The sequence below is a fragment of the Felis catus genome, chromosome A1 (assembly GCF_018350175.1).
Source record: "Felis catus isolate Fca126 chromosome A1, F.catus_Fca126_mat1.0, whole genome shotgun sequence".
Lineage (NCBI taxonomy): Eukaryota > Metazoa > Chordata > Mammalia > Carnivora > Felidae > Felis > Felis catus.
This window is the reverse complement of record NC_058368.1, coordinates 15,919,863-15,945,464: the sequence shown is the minus strand read 5'-3', so window position 1 is coordinate 15,945,464 and position 25,602 is coordinate 15,919,863. Positions and strand designations below refer to the sequence as shown.

The 25,602-nt window shown below is 37.5% G+C and overlaps 1 long non-coding RNA gene across 3 annotated transcripts in view; it reads right to left on the bottom strand.

The window, feature by feature from the left end:
* Positions 1-25,602, bottom strand: part of LOC111559720 — a 431,348-nt gene that overhangs the window by 315,558 nt on the left and 90,188 nt on the right. The window contains exon 5 of one of the 3 annotated variants that reach the window (XR_002740846.2): positions 1,493-3,373. The exons of the other annotated variants lie outside the window; for them this stretch is intronic. This is a non-coding gene — a long non-coding RNA (uncharacterized LOC111559720). Of the gene's footprint in view, positions 1-1,492; positions 3,374-25,602 lie in introns of those variants that run through there. 3 annotated transcript variants of the gene reach the window in all.

Sequence of the window (25,602 nt, the reverse complement as noted above, 5' to 3'; positions counted from 1 at the left end):
CAATTAAGAATCTGAACCCTAGGGGCGCCTGGGTGGCTCAGTCGATTAAGCATCCGACTTCGGCTTAGGTCACGATCTCACGGCTCGTGAGTTCGAGCCCCACGTCGGGCTCTGTACTGACAGCTCAGAGCCTGGAGCCTGTTTCGGATGCTGTGTCTCCCTCTCTCTCTCTGACCCTCCCCCGTTCATGCTCTGTCTCAAAAGTAAATAAACGTTAAAAAAAAAAATAAAAAAAAAAAGAATCTGAACCCTAATGACATACACCTAAGGGTTCATGAGGTGATGAACCCTCTAACTTATTAGTAATCCAAGATATGTGACTCAGCGATTAGATGCCACTTAGCCATTTAGAATAGCTAATAGTAGAAAATGTCAATGGTACCGAGAATAAAAGGAAACAAAACTCTCATATTCCACAACAATTCTGGAGAGCAGCCTGGAAGAACATACTAAAATTACTTAATGGAATTATGTAGATGTAAACTCTAAACCCAGCAATCTCATTTTTGTAATAAAAAAACCAAAAACTATTAATCAGCTCAGTACAGGAGCACAGAACAGGATGTTCATCAAATCACTGTTCTAACATTTTGTGTAAATGAGTAAGTGTGGTAAATACATAGAATTAAATAATATGTAGAAATTAGAAACAACAAAATAGATATAGATCCAACAGTATTAACAGATCTTTAAAACATAATGTTGAGTGGGGGAAAAAAAGAATAAAAATTAAACCCCAATGCCATTTAAGAAAATTAAAATACATGCACATGACACTAAATATGAAATAGGAATGAAGATTTTAGATGAAGAGAATGTAAGGAAAAAGATGGGAAAATAATAAATAAGTGCAAAACATAAAATATAAGGGAAGGAGAAAGTAGATAAAGGAGTACCATAGTATAACATAAAATCAAAGTTTAAGTGGCTTGTATTAATCAATAATAATAATGAGCTGAGATCCTGAGGAAAATTATTTCATTAAAAAGGAAAGGGTAAGAGAGACACTCAAGCCATCTTAAGTAAAACTGAGCTTATTGTAACAGTATACAGTAAAACCTTTGTGAGTAACTTGTTCTGCGAGTGTATTGCAACATGAGCAAACATTTCTAATAAATTTTAATTTGATGAATAAGGGATGTCTTACAATACAAGTAGTATGTGATCACATGACTGTCACATGATCACATCTGAGTTAATGGTTCCTCTCTCTCTCTCTCTCTTTCTCTCAGAGTGATTTTGGGTGATCGTCTCCCATGCTCGGACGCTCAGTCTCAAGCTATGGTGTTTGGCAGAAATCAGTGATTTTTCAGGACACTGGAAGGTGCCCATAACTGGCACTAGTGTATTTTTTGTCACTTCAAAGCATCTATGGACAGTCCTTTGCTCTTCCACACAAGAGTAAGCTTAGGAATGCTTTGCTTCATTCTAGGTCAGGCTGCCTGCAGATATAGACCCTTCCCTCTGCTGCTTTATTGCCAGCTTCATTAAATACAGTATATCACAAGAATTTATTAATACTGTACTGTAGTCACCTTCTGTTAGTGATAGTGAAAGTCGTCCTACACAATAACCCTCCTCTCTCTTATCTCCCTCACAACAGCCATAAAGATTTTCAAAGGTGAGTGTAGGTTAATTTTTATTTTTCTTTATGCTTTGTATTTTCCTTATTATTTTGTATTATATTACAGTACTATAATCATTTTTAGATGAATATTTTTGGGTTGTGGAATGAATCATCTGAGTTTTCATTACCTCTTACGGAGAAATTCGCTTTGATATACAAATGCTTTGGATTACAAACATGTTTCTGCAATGAATTATGCTCGCAAACCAAGGTTTTACTGTATAAGGTCTAGAACTACAACTCTCAACAGATAAGCAGTCAGGAACTGATAAATATGTAGGAACCAATTATTCTGTCTCTCAGCTTATCTCTCCTCTGGCTTCCAATTTGCTGAGTTATCTCCTACTGTGCTACTGGTGTATCCATTCCTTCATTGTGTATTCTTTTTACTACTTCATAGCTTCAGCTTTTTTCATCATCACATGAGTTTTGACATGATAGATCATTGTATAAACTCTGTTTCTCTTTTTCCCATGTGTTCCTGGCTCTACTTCTTAGCTTCTCCACATGCACCCTTCCCACTGCTGTCACATGTCCTCACATTTCCTACATCAAATACAGCCATATCCCATTTGACACTAGAAACAATATTCCTGGAAATGAGAACACTGAATCAACACTTCACAGGGTCAGCAAAGCTATGTCTCCGTGAGGACTCATTCTTAGCTACAAACAGCTTATCATTAATGTTTATTGGTTGCTATTCACATTCTCTTTGTTCTTAGTAATTATTCTAATGGTGACTTTAGAATATGGAGTGTTGCATGCACTGGGAGTCACATCATACAAATGCCTGCCTAAATTTGCACTTTCAGTAGGCTCCATGATTGAGGCAATTTGTTGGAAATGCATTGAATTTACAGGCTAATTTGGAAAAAAAATGATATATTTACTCTTAAGCATGTATGTATGGATAGACAAGTGACAGGTAGATGATAGAGATAGATGATAGATAGATAGATAGATAGAGATAATAGATGATAGATAATAGATAGATAATAGATAAACAGACACATATCTTCATTTATTTAGATATTTTCTATGTCTTTCAATCAAGTTTTAAGATTTTTCTCTTTTTCATTCTTTACCAGGTTAATTCCTATATAATACAGAATTGTTTTCCTTTTGCAAATGGCTTATTATATCCTATTATTGTCTTGTTGGCTTTTGCTAGTATAGAAAGAGAATATTGAAAAAGGAAAGAAAGAAAGAAAGAAAGAAAGAAAGAAAGAAAGAAAGAAAGAAAGGAAGGAAGGAAGGAAGGAAGGAAGGAAGGAAGGAAGGAAGGAAGGAAGGAAGGAAGGAAGGAAGGAAGGAAGGAAGGAAGAAAGAAAAGAAAGAAAGAGTATTGATTTTTCTAAGTTGAAGAGAAGTTTTCTTTTTGAGTAAATTCTTATTCTGTTACCCTGGATAACTTCTTTTAAGCTCTATTCTCTATCTCCATTTTGTCCTATTCTTTTCCATTTTTATTATAATCTTCATGCTGGTTCTTTTGTATATTATCAATCTTCTTTAAATGTAGTCATTTAGCAAAAAAAGAAAATGGTACTGAGGCTTTGATTTTGGGTTTTTAATTAACCAAATATTTTATTTCCATAGCCCTAAATTTGGATGTTAAAAAAGTTGATGTGACTCACAGGAGTGTTCTTAAGTCCCAACTCTGGGTGTTGTGATTCATGTTTCCCCGGCTTCCAGGCTCCCAACTCCTCACTCTTTGCTTATGTGACTTCTGGCAGTCTCCCTTCACTAGAAAACAATATTGTAGATAAATGTCATTGAACTTCCAGGCAAAATGGTTGCCTAAACAGATATAGTCTCCTTCCCACCATCAATTCTGACAACTAGAAATACGGGGTTAATGTGTTTTAATTCAAACCACATGTATCTTTTTTAACACGGTATTTTGATTTTATATCAGAAGTGTGGCATTGCCTAAGGACAAATATAATGCAGAGAAAACTTAAACTGGTCTCAATAGGTTTATTGTTAGCAATGTTGGTATAATCTGTAACTACCCTATGAATGAGAAGGCAATAAGTAAATATATTAAGGTTTTAGGAACCATCTTATTTAGGATTCTCCCTGAAGCAAACCCTGAGATGGTAATTCTAGTGAGAGTAGTTTAGTTGGAAAACACAAGCAACACTGGTAAAGAATGAGAAATTAATACTGGGAGGGGAAGGCATCCCATAAGGGCTGCGCTATTATGACACCAAGCTACGACAGTGAGGAATTAAAGCTTAATCCTGCAAGAAAACTCTGAGAATGCATGCAAAAGATACACCTCAGAATTGTCCACCTCTAGGAAAGAGGGAGCTCAAGTTTTCATATACCTGCTTATGAGAGTCACTAATTGAGGGCTACGCTCTAGAAATTGTTCATTCATTGGCATTTCCAATATATCATGTGCACAGGCAGCTCTCCATAGTTGCAGGGAAAAAAAGAAACTTAGTCACAGATGCAGATACTAGCAGTTGTAAATGAGCAGGATTTCTCAGAGACATGGATGGGGAACTGACTGTATCTACTGCAGCCCATCCCTTGCACTAATCAGATGTACTCTGTCCTCATGTTAATTTCACTTCATCTAGTTCCTGTTTCTTCAAAATGGTACCCAGTCACAATTCATTTTTAAAAAGAAAAAAAAAACTTACAACTTAATATTGGTACAAGCTACTGTCTCAGCTGGCTATTGCAATCCGTCCCAAGGCCACAACTGATATTCATCATCTCCCTTTTCTAAAATACATTCTAGATTCTCCTTACTCATAAATAGCATTTCTACTCTTCCAGGTTGGCTGCTCAGTGGAGTAACCCATACCTTCCTATCTGAGAAGTCTGCACCTCTGGCTACCTGACTTTGTCAGGATACTGTTTCTGCAATTTCCTATTTACAGTAATCATTGGGTTTGAAGGCAAATTCAAGTTAATCTCCTAGTTCCAGATATACTTCTTGCTGTCTCATTATATAGCAGCAAACCTACCTCCTCATAATAATCAAGGTCAATCACTCCTGTAAACATATTAACCCTTCATTCCCATCTAGTCTATTCATATGGGGAACCCAAAATGACTAGGCAGCTGCTGTGACTTGAAGATTAGTGGAATGTTACTTTGTTCCCTGGGAACCCAGACCTCAAATCCTACAAATCTTAAAGTTGTAGGAATATAAAGCATAATTTCCCCCAAGTGGGTCACTTGGGGTAATGGTGTAAAGACAGCTTCTACTTCTATGCCTTGGATCTATGCATTCGATCTAAAGGAGATATAGAGCAGTGTATACTGGATCAAAGGATATAACATCTTTAAAGGTAGCATCCAAAAACTCCAAGCAGATGCCTTTGCTTTACCTTTAAGTGGCTTTTTCAGCGTTCAGATTGGGGGCTTCTAGGTGATAGATAGTGAGATCAGTAGATCCCACATATACTTACTCTTTACCATAAATCAGTTCCTTTGTCAAAAAAAATTATATGAGATACCATAACTATAAGTCAGACACTCTGACCCCTAAGACAATGGTGCTGACTAAGGCACTTTGGCAGAGAAAGTAGACTAATAACTGGAATATGTATCAATCCAGTAAGAATAAATGGCTGCCACCTCTAGTTTTGGTGTCCTCAAAGTGTAGGACATACCAACAGCTCAGCTCTTGACACTACTGCTGACACTTTGAACATTTCACAATAGTGAGAGCCAGATTAGCCTCAGTAAGAGGGAGCCTAGGCTGTTGGCCTCATGTATCACCTGCATCCCTACCACAAGGCTACTCCTTTCATGGGCCCATTGTGCACACACTGGGATGGCCAAGAAGAGAGACTCACTAACTTTGCCTAGAAAAAAATCATCCTTTCCCTCTATTCAGTGTCTTCTCTGACATGGATGACTTCTGGAAAGTACTGCTGTGAGATAAAAATCTACATACTTTGTTCCCATTCCTATTGATCAGTCCACATTCCTCTTTCCCACATCTCTTGTTAATTGATCTTCCAATTGCACTCTCTCCAGATCCCTAACCACCCAGCCTTTCAAGTACTGAGCATTTTCCTTACTGATAGGAAATGGAAAGTATGATGGCTTTTCTACCTTGGTTGGGATGTCTTGTCATCCCAAAAATCTCTAAAATCTCTAAAACTTTCATAATGCGGCAGGCCCTTAAATGTTTGTAAAATAAGTCTCCCACCCTCTAGCATGTGTCTTACCAAGGCATCTAGAGTACTTATGACTTCTCCAAACATCATGTCATCAGAAGGGTAGACCAACATGAGTTTTCTGAAAAATTTTCAGATAATTAAGTTGCCTTTACACTATGTTGTGATTGAGAGTAGGAGAGCTAACATAACTTGAACAAGTCCATGAATGCATATTTTTATCTCTTCTAAATGAATGTGAACTTCCTCTGACCCATTTTTCTGTCAGGGAATGAAAAGAACACATTCTCCAGATCATTTGCTAAACAACAAATGTAAGAGACTGTGCTGATATGTTCTGGTGAAGATACACATGCAGCACAGAGATGGAATTGAGTTCTTGGTTAAGTTTTCAGGGGTCCGCTTTGTCTTCTCTGATCCATCTGTTATTTTTCTTTCATAAGCAAGACTAGTGATGATGGTCACTTGAAACATATTTTCAGGGTGTTTCTTATCTCTGACATTCCATTTGGGATTCAGTATTTCTTCCGATTTTCTGTCTCAGTTGGGAAGAAGGTGAGGAAAGTTCAAGGGCTTCCATTTGACCTTTCCTACCATGGCTGCTCTCACTCTATAGATCAGGTAACCAATGCAACAATTCTACCAGCTACTAAATATATTCATCGTGAGTATGAACCAAAGGACTAGGCAATGACCACAGAAGCCTTTGTACTCACTAAGAGGTGGACTTAGGCCAGGATCCCATTTATGACTTCACTTACGAGCTTGCATTAGTTTGCTAAGGCTGTCATGACAAAATACCACAAACTGGGTGGCTTAAATTACAGAAATGTATTGTCTCATAGTTCTGGAGGCTAGAAATTCATGATCAAGGTGTCAGCAGGTTTGGTTCCTTCTGAGGTCTGTGAAGAAAAGATCTGTTCCAAACCTCTCTCCTTGGCTTATAGACAATCACCTTGTCCCTGGGCCTCTCTACATCATCTTCCCTCTGTAAATGTCTGTCTCTGTATCCCCAAATCCCCTTTTTACAAAGACACCAATCATATTGCATCAGGGTTTACCCTAGTGACTGTACTTTAATTTAATAATCTCCATAAAATCCCTATCACCAAATAAGATCACATTCTAAAGTACAGATGGTTAGGACTCCAACATATCTTTCCTGAAGGACACAATTCAACCCAGAACAGACCTGAACTCTATACATACCCTCTCTAAAGGGATATCAGTGTCAAACCAGACACTGTATCCACCAGCCCTGGAGAAGTATAGGTATTTCCTTTTACTAGTATATAACTACTCTCATAAAGGACTACAGATATTGTTAGGAAAAGATTTGGGAAATTATTGCTGTTTGTGTTTACTGAAGCACTGAAAAGTTCATCATCAAGATAATTCATCATTCCCTTCAGTCAATGCTGAGTGTGAGAACAGCTTCAGATCTGGAAACTTGATAAGGGATCATGATTTTTTGTTTGCTGTTTGTTTGTTTGTTTGTTTGTTTGTTTGTTTGTTGGAAGCCAACATGAACATTTGAAACACCTGCTCTTGATCTTTTTGCATAATGAGATACAACAATACCCTCATGGGTGCCCCCTCCAAATTGTCCTTAGTAAAAACATTGAGAATGAAAGTGTTCTTTTTCTTTGTAGAAAAGAAAAAAAAAACTATCAAGAGCAGTTTGAACAGTAGTCACCTTCTTCTGTCTTATAGATAATGATATAAATCAACCATCTTTTTATGCCTTGACAAACTGTCATACTACTTTCTAAGTTTGAATCAGCTTCTAGCATCTTATCCTTTCTACTTTTAATGTGATGAAATATCTCTGAGAATTCCATGAATATAAAGCTTTCCACTAGCATCACTTCCTTAGATGTTTTCATCTTTTGTGTCATGACCAATTTTCTCATGTATGTCACTTGCCTTCACTAAGTTCCTCTGATTGCACATCTGGGATCTCCCTTTTTTTTAATTAAGTTTTTTTTTTTAATTCCAGTGAGGTTAACATACAACGTTATATTAGTTTCAAGTGTACAATATATAGCGACTCAACATTCTATACATTACTCAGTGCTCCTTGTGGCACATATGGAATCTCAGCAGTGTCAATATTCCCATAGTCAGCTATTTCTTTTATAACCCCATTTACATTCAATTAGAATTTCACTTCTTGCATTATCACTTTAGTTTCTTTCCTGTACTTGTAATGGCTAACTCCCTCTTTCAGTTATCCATTTTTATAAAATGTTACATGGCTTTCTTACTGGGAGATAAAGAGACAATACAACTATACATTTGTCATCTGGGCGTAAACTGAATAAAAGATGTTCAGTGGCCAATTATCTTTGGATTTTGCAAAAAAAAAAAAATGGTGCTGTCCTTGATCATGATGTGAATCTGTTATTTATGAAGTGCTCTGTGCACTGACTAGATAGAAGCAAAGTTTGTACTCTATGGAATTAATCACAGTTAATATACCTTGATAACTGAAATTTGAACTGTGTGGTTGGAGCACTGGTTTTTAACAGAACTAACATAAATTCATGCATATTGGAACCATGTAAAGCCAGGACTTTAAAACCCATCTAACATGCCCACCTCTCTAAGTCTCTTAACTCCTCCTTCAGTACTTTGCCAAGGCACTTCCAGCATCTCTACCATCCAAATAGAAGATTATAACTGATTCCTGGTGTCCTTGACAGGATGTTAAATCCTGAGCCATGTGAGAACATTCATATCAGTAAACTCTTCCTTATCCAGACATATTTCGTAACTCCTGGCACAGCACTTTCAAGATTGATTTCTAGGCACATTAATAATATATTTCTATGTAGATCCTGCAACTCTTCTGGTGAATAGTACCTTTCTTCCCAGTCAGAGACAGTACTTCCCTAACTGGGCTACGCTGAGGATGAGCCTAGTTATTGGCTTACACACTTTAGGGACAGTTGGAGCCAATCTTCAGGTAAGTATACTTGTGAAACATCTGCCTCAGGTAAGGATTCTGTATAGTGTCCAGGCAAGACAGAATTGGGAGTGGAGGTGACTACTATCTTCTGATAAGAGGAATCAGTAACTTCTGCAGGCCCAGGAGTTCAAGGATATCTTGAAGATAAATTCAGTAGGTATTTCTGCAAGCTCAAGAATTCATGAAGATCTTAAAGAAGTTCAAGATTCTCAAGTCAATCCATTCTAGATATCATGGTCCCACTCTTTTTGGGTTACTAATTTTAGAAAGAGACTTGCCAGAGCTGCTATTCAGCCTTCTTTGTAATTCTACTACAGGAGAATCAGAATCCTGAGATTAATTTTCAATACAGGCTATCCTCTAGCTTTAGAAAATGAGAGCTTCCTTAAATACTGTCAAAGAGATTTTCTGGCTTTCACACAACTCCCATGGTTCAGGACTGGCTAGTTTGAGTGTGTGGTTTTGTGTTTTCAGCACATCAGTGCCCATTTAACAGCAAGTGACTATATCCACAGTCCTTATAATTACCAATCCCACCATCTCTCAAATTCCAGATATACTGCATAAGACGGTGCATTACCCTGTGCCTCATCCTATCCCAATTCCCCAAAAGACGAATCTTAGTGATTATAATACTACAACATGCCAGAGTTTAAGTCCACCCTACCTAACACTAGCTATGGAGTCTTTTACGTAATCTTAAGGTCAAGAGGTCCTATTCTAGAATCCATCTTGAAAATCTGCCTTGTAGTATAATTTCTGGCAGAAATTGCCTTAGTTTGGGATTCTCCGCCTTTCACAAGCAGACCCCCAAAAAAAATAATCAAATGCAAATCTTTATTTTGGAGTTGCAGTAAATAAGGGGTGGGGGAGAATGTGAGATAGGGAAGATGAGACTAAGTATCACAGAGGGTAACTGGAGTTTAATGCTTTGGGGAATATCTTGGAAATGATATAAAATATATGCATCAGAATTATTTGACCTGAAGGCCAAAGAAGCTGGAATATTTATATACTTATTTTTCTCAGTCACTTGTTGAAAGCAGCTCCCAGGAGTTGTTCATTCCTCAGCAAGTCCAACCTGCCATGTTCACAAGGGAAAAATCTTTCTGTATCATAGAGAGCCTGCATCCAGTATTGGCAGTTAAGCTAGCCAGAAAACACAGTATCGAAAAGGCCTCCGGAATCTAAACAAGGCAATACTGCATCTACTATACGAGCCATCCCTGATCCCCAGAAAAAAACTGCGTATCTTGAATCTTGGTGCTGGGTAGAATTGAAAAGCAGTCTCACCATGAATCAGATTTAGAGAACTCCCTGGATTACCAGATCACCAAAGAAGGAGGAGCATTATTAGGTGGGTGTTATGACCTGAATTATATTCAAATTACATGCTGAAATCCTAACTCCCAGTCCCTCAGAACATGACTGTATTTGGAAGTAGAGTCTTTAAGGAGGTGATTAAGTTAAAATAAAGCCATAAATCCAATTTGGGTGTTGTCCTTATAAGAAGAAGAAATTTGGACACACAAAAAGACACCAGAGGCACACATGCACAGAGGAAAGCCAATGAGAAAACACAATATGAAGGCCAATATGCAAGCCAAGGAGGGAGGTCTCAAAATATTCTGAACGTGACAATACTTTGACCTTGGACTTCTAGCCTAAATAATTATGAGAAAAATACATTTATACTGTTTAAGCCACCCAGTAGAGGTAACTTTGTTTTGGGAGCCATACCAAGCTAATATAGTTGGGATGGTTCAGTGATCCAGTGACAACATTCTCCTGGGAGCAGAACCACAGGAAAATGATCCTTCCATCAGGGTCAACTCTATCCTGGATCAAGCAATTTCTCTACAAGTGCAATACAGCACTTTTCCTTGTGCTCCCTGCTCTCAGAACAAACAAAAGTTGTAAATTTTACTGTGCCTTCATTTGATAATGTAGAGGCCCATCTTCAGAAATGGGATCCAGTAGAAATGACACCACAGATCTTCTTGGTCATTTAAGTATGCCTGATTCACTACTCCTACCTGAATGGCACATAGTTGGCCTAGGTTTTCATCCTCCATTGCATCCTTCAGTCAGAGGTAAGATGCTGCAGAAGATACCAGGGGATAATTCCTGAGAAGAGGACCTTCTGTCCCTTTCTCTCCCTTGGAAAGCTAGTATGGGCCTTCTCAAGGATCCTCTCCCTATCCCAGCATACCCTCTATTGGAAATAAGAGATGTCTCTCCACCAAGCACTGGCTTTTGTCTTCTGTCTTATAACCTGAAAATAGAAATTAGTTAATCTAGCCTTCCTATTAGCCTACTTCTAAAGATCCAGGATCACAGAAAGGTGTTATTTTGTGCCTCATACAAAGTACTTTTTTTCTTTTACTTTTATCATTATTTGTTAAGTAAATATACAATAGCTTAAATGGAAATCTGATAAAATTATAATTCTTTTTTTATGTTTATTTATTTTGAGAGAGAGAGAGCAAGAGCAGGGGAAGGGCAAAAAGAGAAGGAGAGAGAGAATCCCAAGCAGGTTCCATGCTGTCAGCACAGAGCAGGGCTCAATCTCACAAACTATGAGATCATGACCTGAGCTGAAATCAAAAGTTGGACACTTAACCAACTAACCCACACAGGTACCCTGGTAGAACTATAATTCTTAAAATAATGATTACTGCAATGTGAATCTTATAAGCCACTTTAATTTTGTATTGTAAATAGTGTAATTACAGTAAATTGGTTGTTTTTAACAAGTCCAGTAAAAAATTCAAATACAGAGCAAGAAATTTTTGTCCTTCTAAAATAATTTTGAATTTTTTTGTTTTTTATTTTACTGCTCTTAGTTAAGTGGCTATATAATAGTTTAAATAGAAACTTGATAGATTTATAATCCTAAAGGTATTATTTCATAAATACCTTGTAAAAATATACATATAAAAATATAAACCTTATCAATAAACTGCTTTTATTTTATAAGTTGAATTGGAATCCAATTCCAAATGTCATCCTTAAGCCTTAGATAATGTTAATTTGATATTTTGTTGTTGCTCTTTAACAAGTCTTTCTTGTTAATACAGAAATAAATCTTTTATTCTCAGTGTTAAAGTCAAGTAATTATATAACACCAAACAGAAGCTTACCAGAATTATAATTTGGGGTATATAAGTTGTTAGTGTTGCTTATTTAAGAGTGAAATTTATGGATCAATTGTTTCATTTTCTTCTATTTCTAGATAATGGGAGTACAGCATTTTGTTTGTTGTATTAGTTTCCTACAGCTGCCATTACAAATTACCATGAGCAAGGTGATTTACAACAACCAATTTATTCTCTTACAGTTGGAAGCCAGATGTCCAAAATCAAAATGTCAGCCAAGGTATACTCCCTCTAGAGGCTCTAATAGAGAATCTTTCCTCCCACCTCTGGTAGTGCCAACATCTCTTGGGTTCCTTGGCTTGTGGCCACATTACTCCATTCTCTACCTCTGTTTTTGCATTGCCTTGTCCTGTGTGTGCCTTCTCCTCTGGGTGTCTACCTTATAAAAACTCTTGTCATTGAATTTGGAGCCCACTCGGTTACTCCAGGATGATCTCCTCATCTCAAGATCCTTAAATTATTTACACATATAAAGACCTTTTTCCAAAATAAATAAATAAATAAATTCATTCATTCATTAATAATAGTAACATTCACAGATTCCAGGACTTAGGACGTGGACATTCTCTTTTGGAGGCCACCATGAAATTCAATACAATATTTTATAACTTCCCCATAAAATGAAGTACAGTGAGAGTTTTTGATGAGTAGTCTAGCAAGTTGAGACATCTGAAATTCTAAATCAATTTCTGTATACCAAGAACTATATTTACTCTGGGTATTAAACCAATGTTTATTTTTAAAAGATGGTAATTACTCTTTTTGAAAAAAAAGAAAGAGACTTATATTAGTGAAATGAAAAGATAGTGGAATTGGAAGTCAAAGTACATTTATTTTTTTAAATGTCTATGTATGTTAAGGACTACAAAGATACATACTAAAATGTAAATAGTGGTAATGGTAGGACAATGGGAATGGGGAGGGGGATGAAGAAGAAATTTTATATTCTTTCTTTGCATGCATTTGCATTAAATGCACTAGTGCACATGTCTGATGCCCCAGCGTTTGTGGCTGCCACCCAGAGGAAACATCCCTTGATACCTTGGTTCAGGTGGCCAGCAGAGATTGTGTTCATGGGTTCAAAGGGACGGTAGCAAACAAAGAAACAGTTCTTAACTGGCTATCATGTCAGAGCTCAGTGCAGAGGGAGCAGAAAGAAATACCCATCTTCCAGTCCTCCCTGAAACAGGTGTATTTGCACTTTAAAAGCTACTGCCTGAGAGTCTAGTTTCCAATCAGCCTGCATCTAGGTGCTGATTGAAATCTTTTCCTTTGGAACACTGACAGGTCTTGGCACACCCTCAATCACTGGGAGCAACTAAGAACAAAGTAGGCAACTAGACACTCACAAAGACTTAAGAGGCAACTACAAGGTAGGGCAAAGTTGAATGACAAGACTCATCTCCTACATGAGGTCACTCCTTCAAGAAAGGGAGAGGTGGCTATTTTATCTAATGCATAGACACCAACACACATAGCCAAGGAAAATGAAGAAACAGAAAATGTGTTCTAAACAAAAGATCAAGAAAAAATGGAGCATTTGAGATGACCCAAATTACTAAAATCAAGAACAAAAGTGGATGGAAGTCCTAACCAGAGCAATTAAGCAAGAAAAGAAAAAAAAAAAAAAAGTAAGGCATTCAAATCAGAAAGGAATTGGTAAAACTGTCACTATTTGCATATGACATGATATTATATAATGAAAACTCTAAAAATTCCACCAAAGAATAATTAGAACAATTGAATTCAGTAAAACTTCAGGATACAAAATCAACACACAAAAATCAGTTGTGTTTCTATAAACTAACAACTAACTATAAGAAGGCCAAATTAAGAAAACAATACCAGTTACAATTCCATCAAAAAATAATAAAATATCTAGGAATAAATTTAACCAAGGAGGTGAAAGATCTATGCACTAAAAACTAAAACATATTACTGAAAAAATTTGAAGAAGTACATATAAACTTTTGTGTCTATACTTTTACACAGTAAAGGAAACTATCAAAAAAATGAAAAATCAACCTACTAAATGAAAGAAAACATTCACAAATGATATATCCACTAAGTGATTTGTACCCAAAATATATAAAGAACTCATATAACTCAGTAAATAAAAAAAACAAATAATCTGATTTTTTTAAAAAAAGAGCAGAGATCTCTTTACCAAATAAGACATACAGATGGCTAACAGACACATGAAAGACCCTCAATATCACTAATCACCAGGGAAATGCAAATCAAGATCACAATTAGATATCACCTCACACCAGTCATAATGTCTAAAATCAAAAAGACAAGAAATAACAAGTATTGGCAAGGATATGGAGAAAAGGGAATCCTCATGCACTGTTGGTGGGAGTGCAAACTGGAACAGCCATGGTGGAAAATAGTATGGAGCTTCCTCAAAAAAATTAAAAATAGAAATACCATATAAGCCAGTAATATCAATACTGGATATTTACCCAAAGAAAATGAAAACACTAATTTAAAAAGATATATTCACACCTATGTGTACTTCAGCATTATTTAAAATACCCAAGATCTGGAAGCAACCCAAGTGTCCATTGGTAGATGAATGGATAAAGAAGTGATATAGATAGGTAGATAGGTAGATAGATAGATAGATAGATAGATAGACAGATAGATGATAGATAGATATAGATGTACACAGACACAAGGATATTACTCAGCCATGAAAAAGGACGTGATCTTGACATTTGCAACAACACAGATGGAACTAGAGGGTATTAGGCTAAGTGAAATAAGTCATACAGAAAAAGACAAATGTCATATAATTTCATTTATATGTGGAATCTAAAAACAAAACAAATGAATAAACAAATACACAAAAAACAGAAACAGACAATTGCCAGAGGGAAGGGGATGGGAGTGATAAGCAACATGGGTGAAGGGGAATGGGAGAGACAAGCTTCCAGCAATGGAATGAATATGTTAAGGGGAAAAAAGGTACAGCATAGGGAATATAGTCAATGGTGTTGTAATAACATTGTATGATGACAGATGGCAGCTATACTTGTGGTGAGCACAGCATAATGTATAAACTTGTCCTGTCACTACTTTGTACACCTGAAGCTAATGTGACACTGTTTGTCAGAACTATCCATCAATTAAAAACAAAAACAAAACAAAACAAAATTCTGTTGGGGACTATGAATTATGATCATTTGGCATTTAGAAACAGAGTGAATATGGTTTTCTTTTTTGCCATAGTATTTCTCTGTTCCTTTAAAACATTTGAAGCACTATCTAAGCATTATCTAAATATGAAAATGCCTGATGGAAAAAAATATCCTATGACAGTTTAAAATACCTTCTGAAGCACAGATTGAATCTGATGCACCAAAGTTTGAAATAGATGAATCTGGTGATGTTACTTTTTATTTTCTTCTAATAATATTCTTCATGGTTACATATGTTTTACTAACTTGTGCTCTATGCAAACATTCCTTTACACAATTACTCCTCCAAAAATAACCCATTAAAGGCTTTTATATAATAAAGGTCCAGTCTACATCTTAACTTTGATAAATCAGATTTTCCTAAATACACATGGTGAGGAGCGCGGGGTTGTCTCAGTCAGTTAAGCACCTAACTTTGGCTCAGGTCATGATCTCCCGATTTGGGAGTTCCAGACCCATATCTGCTGTTAGCACAGAGCCTGCTGCTTCAGATCCTCCGTCCCCCTCTCTCTCTGCCCCTCCCCCACTTGGACTCTCTCTCTCTCTCTCTCTCTCTCTCTCTCTCTCAAAAATAAATAAACATTTTTTAAAAATCACATCTTGGGGGGTGCCTGGGTGGCGCAGTCGGTTAAGCGGCCGACTTTGGCTCAGGGCATGATCTCGCGGTCCGTGAGTTCGAGCCCCGCATCAGGCTCTGGGCTGATGGCTCGGAGCCTGGAGCCTGTTTCCGATTCTGTGTCTCCCTCTCTCTGACCCTCCCCCATTCATGCTCTGTCTCTCTCTGTCTCAAAAATAAATAAACGTTAAAAAACTTAAAAAAAAAATCACATCTTGGAGGTACCTGGTTGGCATAGTCAGTTGAGCATCTGACTTCAGCTCAGGTCATGATCTCACAGTTCGTGAGTTCAAGCCCCACATTGGGCTCTGTGCTGACAGCTCAGAGCCTGGAGCCTTCTTTGGATTCTGTGTCTTCCTCTCTATCTCTGTCCCTACCCCAGTTGTGCTCTCTCTCTCTCTCAAAAGTAAATAAATAAACATTAAAAAATTTTAAAAAATAAAATTAAAAAAATCACATTGTGAATTTTATCAACAGATAAGTTTTGATGGCCAAGTAAGAAATGTATGTTTTTGGAAGAAAATTTAAAACTGAGGCTGTCTATGTCTTATATGGACATCAAGGCCCCTGATGGGTTTTTTTTCCTTAATAATAAATGGTTATCTGTTTCAGTTCATTGCCAGGATTTTTTGCAACTAACCAGTATATTAGGAGCCAGCTTATTTCCCGAGAGATATGATTACATTAGTCACTCAGTAAATCTTGAATTAATTTCGTTCCATAGTTTTCTAAAGAATTCATTAGATAATCTCTGGATCTAGAGAAGCTAGTCACAAGGCCTAAAGAAATTCACCTTTGGTGAACCAAAAGAAAAAAAAAAAAGCACAATGGGTAGCAGCAATATGCTGAAGAAATCTTAACAAAAGTTTTCCCAAATCTTAACAAACATGAATCCATGATACACACTGAATATTTCTACTACAAAGTAAATAACTCAAACCTCTATGTATAGCCTCTCATTCTGTGTGGCAACTGTAGCATCTTATTCTGACAGTCTGTAACTCTAAAGATTTTATGTAAATCAGGGATTCACTGGAAGCAGAGCTCTAGATCCAACAGCCACAGGGGTGATTCTTCAACGAGGGACAGCTTAATAGCACAGGCCTGAACTCATGCTAAGGTGTTGCTGACAAAACTCTCGGCTGCTGGGAATATCGTCCTTCAAGTAAGGAATGAAATTGTAGCTCTCTCACTGACATACTGCATTCACCCTTTTCTCTCATCACATCAAAATAAGCCAAAGAGAGGAGATAAGCAGAGCCAAGTTGCTAAATATTCATTAGCTGCATCCCTGCTGGCCCTCTCAATGGCAGGCTCTCCTTAGGTCACTTGTTCCAGAGAGCACACAGACAGGAAAAGTATATGGCAGCAATTGTTAGACTCCACCCCACAGAAATATACCATTCCCACCCTCAAAACCAGTCCAGAAAATCCACCTAGCTCCACACAGAGTAGGCTTCAAAATCAGTTCACCCACTGCATTCCCAAACCAATTTTCTATCACCTACATTTTTTTAATAAAATCTCAAAATGGCCTTAGAAAGAAGGTACTAATTACTTCCTACATTTAACTGCCCAGAAACAACTCTGAATACATATTAACAAAACTTTGTTTCATAAATAAACAAGACTAATCCTGTCCACAGTTTGTATATTTGTCAGCAAAAAGTTTAGAACTAAAAGACGCCATGGGAAATTAGAGTGATATTAAAAGAAAGTCAAAACAAGTATCAAAGTACTTGATGCATTTTTCAATAAAGTCATGTTACTAATTAGCAAAGCATAGTCAGTGGCATTAAAAACAAAAACAAAACAAAACAAAAAACAATGTAACTCTGAGTTTTCATTAATGTGCTATGGAAGAGAGAGGTTTATTTTCACTGAGGTCTGACCCCACTAGAACTTGTTTAGTTTTTTTCTAGCAGTGATAAATGACAATCAAAGTCTAAACCCTGAGACCTCTTAACTGTTAGTTTTCACTGGAATATAAAAACCATACAAACTGAAGTGTATTACAGTGAATGAAGTATATTCCAGCTGGCCTTAGCTGCCTGAAGAACCCAGAACAGCTGTGTGAACTCCTTCATAAATTTGCCTGCGTTTGGTGAAAAGGGAGGCTAAAGTCTACAATAAACAATGCTGGAGGGCTGGTGTGGCCAAAGGAATCTGGTCCCTGCACGAAACACTAAGGCCCAGATGTTCAGTTGCCCAATTAACCATCAGCTCTCACTTATTCCACATAGTTTTTATAAAAACTTAGTTGGAACAGTCTATACTCACCTTGAGAGCAGACACTACAAAAGAATATGGATCTTTTCAAGATTAATCCTTTTCTTTTTTTTTTTTCAACGTTTTTTTAATTTATTTTTGGGACAGAGAGAGACAGAGCATGAACGGGGGAGGGGCAGAGAGAGAGGGAGACACAGAATCGGAAACAGGCTCCAGGCTCCGAGCCATCAGCCCAGAGCCCGACGCGGGGCTCGAACTCACGGACCGCGAGATCGTGACCTGGCTGAAGTCGGACGCTTAACCGACTGTGCCACCCAGGCGCCCCAAGATTAATCCTTTTCAAGAGTTAAAAGTTTGATAACTCAGCAACATTCCCTTAAAAAGCAAAATTATCTTTGTATTTATGCCATGAAATAATATATTCAGATACTAAGGAGATAAGTAAAATGCTAGCACCCTGAAATTTTTTTTCCATAGAAAAAGATAAAGTCTCTTTTAACAGCCTAATTGTTGCTCTTTCTCATATATTTAGAAGTATTTTGTTTACAAAGAGTTTTCCCCCCAAAATTTACTTATCTGAGAAAACCATCTGAATTCCACTAATGAAGCCAGCCTAAGCAAAGATCAGTCCTCATACCAGCTCAGTTGCTACAAAGGAAAAGGAAAAAAATTGACCTTGACCCAGAGAATTACATAACATATCTATTATATATTACGTTGAACAATGCAAGGGAAGATTAAAAAGCATAACATTAAGGTGTAAAGATTAAAGTATAACATTTTATATGAAATATGTAGGCTACTACCAGAGCTTTCAATCTTTTCAAGTGTATACGTTATATGGAATTTAACAAAGAAGTAAATGCCAGACAAAACTTACATTACTGGTGTTTGTAGAGCTATAATTTAAAATTGGTTATCAAAAGGCTGTTTTTCATCCACATTGGATATATCTAAGAGACCCAGCAAAAAAAAAAAGAGAACTACAGGCCTATATCCCTGATGAATATGGATGCAAAAATTCTCAACAAGATACCAGCAAATTGAATTCAACAGCATATAAAAAGAATTATTCACCATGATCAAGTGGGATTCATTTCTGGGCTGCAGGGCTGGTTCAATATTCACAAATCAGTCAATGTGATATATCACATTAATAAAAGAAAAGATAAGAACCATAGGATCCTGTCAATCGATGTAGAAAAAGAATTTCCCACAAAGGAAAAAATCAACAAAACTAAAAGGCAACCAACAGAATGGGAAAAGATATTTGCAAGTGACATATTGGACAAAGGGCTAGTATCCAAAATCTATTAAGAATTCACCAAACTCCACACCGAAAAACACATAATCCAGTGAAGAAATGGGCAGAAGACATGAATAGACACTTCTCTAAAGAAGACATCCACATGGCCAACAGGCACATGAAAAGATGCTCAACGTCACTCCTCATCAGGAAAATACAACTCAAAACCACACTGAGATATCACCTCACGCCAGTCAGAGTGGCCAAAATGAACAAATCAGACTATCGATGCTGGAGAGGATATGGAGAAACAGGAACCCTCTTGCACTGCTGGTGGGAATGCAAATTGGTGCAGCTGCTCTGGAAAGCAGTGTGGAGGTTCCTCAAAACATTCAAAATAGACCTACCCTATGACCCAGCAATAGCACTGCTAGGAATTCACCCAAGGGATACAGGAGGGCTGATGCATAGGGGCACTTGCACCCCAATGTTTACAGCAGCACTTTCAACAACAGCCAAATTATGGAAAGAACCTAAATGTCCATCATCTGATGAATGGGTAAAGAAGTTGTGGTTTATATACACAATGGAATACTACTTGGCAATGAGAAAGAATGAAATATGGCCTTTTGTAGCAATGTGGATGGAACTGGAGAGTGTGATGCTAAGTGAAATAAGTCATACAGAGAAAGACAGATACCTATGTTTTCACTCTTATGTGGATCCTGAGAAACTTAACAGAAGACCATGGGAGAGGCGAAGGGGGGAAAAAAAAGTTAGAGAGGGAGGGAGGCAAACCATAAGAGACTCTTAAAAACTGAGAATAAACTGAGGGTTAATGGCGGGGGGGGCGGGTAAAGTGGGTGATGGGCATTGAGGAGAGCACCTGTTGGGATGAGCACTGGGTGTTGTAGGAAACCAATTTGACAATAAATTTCATATTAAAAAAATTAAAAAATTAAAAAAAAATAAAAACTAAAAAAAATAATATATCTGATGATTTATGAATACTTATCACTTGTATTTAGAACACTTTCTGTATAAACATCAGATGCACACCAATCAAATGCCTCAGTGGACGCTTTTTTTATCTTAATATGCTCTACCAAGGATTTGCAAATTACACTATCAACCACCCTGCACCACACCTATTTTCGTAAATAAAGTTTTACTGGGACACAGCCAGTTCATTTATTTACCTATTTTCTATGGTTGCTCTTGAGTAGAATTTAGTAGTTGTAACAGAATTAATGTAACAGTGTGTGTCGACTATGCTTCAAAAAAATAAGAATAATAATTAAAAGAAACTAAAAAAAAAAAGGCTGCAAGAGACACCCTATGGTCCACAAAGTTTAAACTATTTATCATCTGGCCCTTTAACAAAAAGTTTGCCCAATATTTTTCTATACTCCATCTATCTTTATTTAATCTCCCAATTTTACACTCATTTTCTACTAAAATACATATTTCTAATACTTATTTATTATAAACCCTGATTAACATTTAGTATACCTTTAGTGATTGGGTTGGAAAACACTTGTTCTTTCCAAGGAAATATGAGTTGTTAGGTTTCATAACATAAGCCTTGCTCGTCATCTTCTGCCTGTTTTTACATTTACTCATGTTTCATTTTCCCTGTGCAGCCATATAGGTTTGTGCAGGTTGTTCACTACATAAAAGGGCCCAGCAAAGGGATGAACTGAGGCTAAATGCAACCTGTACACCACCTACCAAGCCATAATCCTTGACACAAGGCCATGTCCCCCCAAACGAAAGGGCACTTTTATTCTAAATTGCATGAAGTCTCTTGCTCACCAGCTTTGCACCCACATCACATGGTTTTCTTGCGCCCACAGACAAAAAGGCATTGTTTGGTCCAGCAGAACCCTATGTGCCTCCAATGTTTTTCAGCAGATCTCTGATAGGAACCCAGAAAGTGCAGGTACAATTCCCAAGTAACATTCCGTATGTCCCAACTTCTGCGAAACTTAGTTCTGGGATTACCCCAGACTGTCCGCAATTTATACTGATGAAGTAGGAAGTGGAAGTTGAGAGAGAAGATAAAGATAGCCTGATAAACAGAATATATGTATCATTTATGTTGGGGGTGTGAGAAGGTTCCTAATAAGAGGAAAATAAGGAAAGAGGTTTGAACTTGTCTAAATCACTTACAACATGGCCCAATCTCTCTGTGGAAGTTATAAATTTCTAGGGTTAATTATTTCCTGAAAAGGAAAACAGAGAAGAGGGAAGAACTACCTTTCCAGAATCCTCTTCCTTGTTTGGTTACAGGTTAAAATCTGCCTGTGAGAGGCACTTGCATGAGCTCTAGAGGGCAGAAGAATAGAATATTTTGTTACCCTATGTAGGCAGTTGCAGATAGCCACATTAGCCAAAATGAGGACCCAAGTAATTTGACCTTCTCTGAGAATCACCAAAATCACTGCTGTAGGATGAGATCATCAGGGCAGTGTTCCTGGCTTTTGCTCCTGCAGGGCTTCCAACAGCTACAGAAGTCTCCATTTCCCTGTATTGAGACCCTTCACATTCACAGTGCAGATATGCCTCCTGTATTGTGACCAAACCCAGACTATACATCATCAATACATCCTTTGAGGAAAAAGAGGGAGGAAGATCTTAATTTTTTCCTATTAAATGGCCTCAGATGAGACTATACTAATCTTTCAGATAGGATATCATAACTTGGAGCTCTAAGAGGGTTCATAATCCTCTCCTTCCCAGAAAGTCCAATAATTCTGAGGAAAGTGGGTCAATTTTTCATCCTCCTGTCTTTAAATCCACAATCCTGAGGTCACTGAAGAGAAGCACCATGACTCTCTCTATAGCAAGAATGAGGTGATTCTCTTGGCAAAAATATCTCCCATTACATTTTCCCTGGAAGAGTATGTTCCAACTTATCTTACACAATGGTGATTAAGACAATAAAACAGTTCTTCTTAAAACAAGAAGATCAATTGATGGTTTTATCTTCAGAAATAAAATTGCTGACATTAGAACAACAGTTTATCCCTCTTAAGTACCTGTGTGCCTTGTGTCTGTTTTCTTTAGCTCCATCTCACAGATACCCTACTGCAGTAGGAAAACCATAAAACTCATCCTATTACAGTAGGATGAACCTTGAGCTCTTAACTTGACTATGACTCTTAATCTGGTCCTTACTGCTCTGTGTAACGTCTCAGACTCACTTCACTCTGAATTCAGGCCTCACGACTCTTTTCATAACGTCTTGAGTCAATCCTTTTCCTTTAAGTCTTAGGGCCTTAGTACATTCCATTCCCTCTGCCTGAAAAAACTCCCATGGTCTCTAATGCTAACTTTACATCCTTTGTGTCAGTAACTTCTACTCACTCTCCAGGTCTCCTTTTAACTGTTGCTTCTACAGCCAAGTTACTTTACCCTATTACACATGTTTATATTATCTTGTACCTCCCCTCTGTAACACATATAACTCACTAATTTTTAAAATATCTTTCTTCCATGTTAGACTGTAGCTTCCTGGTGTTACATTTTCAACACTGTATCCTTGGTGCTTAGCATGGTATTAATCAAATAGACCCTAAATATGTACTGAATAAAAAGAAAAAAAAAAGGAAGGGAAGGGCACCTGGGTGGCTCAGTCAGTAAAGCATCCGACGTTGACTCAGGTCATGATTTCACAATTCAGTTCTTGAGTTCAAGCCCTGCGTCGGGCTCTGTACTGACAACTCACAGCCTGGAGCCTGCTTCAGATTCTGTCTCTCTCTCTCTCTCTCTCTTTCTCTCTCTCTCAAAAAATAAATAAACATTTAAAAAGGGAGGGAGTAAGGATGGAAGGGGTGGAGGGAAAGAAGAAGGAAGGTAGGGAGGGAAGAAGAGAGGGAGGAAGGGAAGAAGAAAACAAGGTTGGTAGGTAGGTGATGTGATGGCTGAAATTAAATTCACCGTAGATCGATGATATTTCCAGCAAAAGGAATCTATGGACTGACCGAAGAAAAAGACCTTCACAGAAGACTAGAAAATAATTCTTCCTGGCAAAAAAATTAATACAGTGCTAGGTCACTAAAAGAAACTTTGTATTTTGGAGATGGTAATGATAACAGAAAGTGGAGAGGGCTCTGTATTTCAAATGCAGTCCTGACTAGATAAGCAAAACTTTTAAGGTAGGTTGACATTGGTGCACTGGTGGAAACTGCACCACCTCTATTTCTGGAAGCATTTAGCTGTCCCTATTCCTCAACTGAACTCCATGCACTATGTCAGCAAACAATGGCTCCATCCTTTTCCGGATTTTGGCAATATGGTATAACCCAAATCATAGAACAGGAAACAGAGCAGATATGACTTATTCTCTCCTGGGTACATGAGTAGCCACTTGCTACATGAAAAGGAAAGAAGTGAAGACACCATGTCACGTACTCAAAATATGAGAGTAACTCATCATTTGAATCAATCTGTCTTATAATAATCTGCTGAATTCCTGCCATTACTCTCCAACTTCCTCATTCTGCCTTTACAACCATCCTCCCCCAAAGCCAACATAACTTTCCCTAGAGATTTGTTTGGGTGTGTCTGTGGTTGGCGGGGGGGGGGGGGGGGGGCTGAGTGGGAAAATCAGAAGGAACTTGGCACCACCAACATATTTAGATAAATCAAGTCAGGTCAAAGAGAGAGGTCAGGTCAAGAGGAAATGGGAGATACACAGTGAAGGATACATTTCTTTAGAACTAGATTCATGGACATTTGCCAACACTACACAACTGCTTATTGTGTGGAAGAATGCCAGAATGTGACAGCAAGAAATTTCCACAAATAAGAAAATAAAAGAGCCTTTCCATGAGGGCTTAATGCACTGAGAATGAAAAACAATTCAATTTCATGGCTTTAAATTATAGGAAAAATTATTGAATGCAAAAGAGAAATATATCCTAAAAATTCTGTGTCCTGAAGAAAAAGCATACACACTACATAGAGCAAAGATATGTGATATACTGTATGTACACAGACATGTAACATGTATATACATAGAGCAACCAAGACATGTAATATACTGAAGTGCAAAGTATTTAAATTCTCTCCGTTCTCTGAGGGAATGAAAGAATCAAACATATATGCACATATATACAAGTACACATTGATGTTATAAGGAAAACAAGAGGAAGCTCATGTAATTAAGAATTTTGATGGAATTTCTTGGCCAACAGACTCTACTTTAGCTTTCAGAATTTATATTCTTACAATGCTCTTGCCTGCTTTTCTTTTACCATTCTGTATTGTTAGGGCATCACCTAAATCTTGGTCACTTTATTTCCTACATCTGCACAACCTTCCAAGATATTTTTTGTGCTATGAATAATTTTCCTTTATCCATAGTAGTTGCCAACATCTACCCTATTTCTTTAAATGTTTTCATTCCTTAAAACTCCCCTAAGCCATGATAAGGCATCCTTCAGAAAGATATTAAAAAAATAAAAACCTAAACTCAAAAATTACTTAAAATCTCTTTCTTCTATGATACCTATATCTCACTTGGAAGTTTTGTCCAAAAGCTCCACTCACAGTAACTATTCTGTCTGTGTTTTGTTTCTTGAAGCATGAAGTCCGCCTCTGTATGTAATTGATTTTGTTATTGCCCCGTATGTAATATTATGAAGCTTGATTATGCATACTGATTTGATTCTTTCCAAATTTTAGGATAGCACTAGTGCTGCCAAAATATATTAAAGAAGTCTCTCTGGGGCGCCTGGGTGGCGCAGTCGGTTAAGCGTCCGACTTCAGCCAGGTCACGATCTCGCGGTCCGTGGGTTCGAGCCCCGCGTCAGGCTCTGGGCTGATGGCTCAGAGCCTGGAGCCTGTTTCCGATTCTGTGTCTCCCTCTCTCTCTGCCCCTCCCCCGTTCATGCTCTGTCTCTCTCTGTCCCAAAAATAAATAAAAAACGTTGAAAAAAAAATTAAAAAAAAAGTCTCTGTTATAAAAATATTGATAAGACTTTGAATTGACTCAAACGAGAGTAGCTTACAAGATAGCCACAGTGAGGAAGACTTCCACTCAATATAAAACAAAATGTCTTATCTGCAGGATGACCTAGTTGATACTGTGATGCCTAGGTACTCCTTGACAAAGGAAAGACTTGCTCCACTAATTGCAGAAGATGATCTTCAGCTTGTAGTCTTTTGTGAGGACTGCCTCAGTTGAAGAAAACTGCCTTGCCCAAAATCCAATGACTGGTCAATAATGGGGCATAAAAACCCAGCACTTTAGTCCAACTTATGACAACTCTGATGGGCCACATCAGTGAATTATGAGTTCACTGTGGGTTCAGTAGAAGCTTTCACTGGGACTGCATCACAGCTTGAATTCTCCCTCTGTCCAATCTTGCCTCCTTCCCACTCTTCCTCAAGGGATG